The following is a 383-nucleotide window of genomic DNA, read 5'->3' on the forward strand; positions in this document are numbered from 1 at the left end:
TAACAATAATAATAATATCATCATCATTAACAACAACAATAACAACAACAATGTTAATGATTTCAAATTTTGGTACAACGCCAGCAATTTTAGGAGGTGTGAGTAAGTCAATTACATCAACCCCTCTGCCCCTTAAAAGGATGAATAGCAAAGTTGGCCTTAGCAGAATTTGAATTGAGAATGTAACAAGCTGGAAGGAATAACCTTCAATAATAATAATACTAATAATCCTTTTTACTGAAGACACAAAGCCTGAAATGTTTGGGGAGGGGACTAATCGATTACTTTAGCCCCAGTGCTCGACTGGTACTTAATTTTATTGACCTTGAAAGGATGAAAGATATTTGAACTCAGAAGGATGAAAGGTAAAGTCGACCTTAGAG

The sequence above is a fragment of the Octopus bimaculoides genome, chromosome 14 (genome assembly GCF_001194135.2).
Source record: "Octopus bimaculoides isolate UCB-OBI-ISO-001 chromosome 14, ASM119413v2, whole genome shotgun sequence".
In the NCBI taxonomy this organism is placed as follows: domain Eukaryota; kingdom Metazoa; phylum Mollusca; class Cephalopoda; order Octopoda; family Octopodidae; genus Octopus; species Octopus bimaculoides.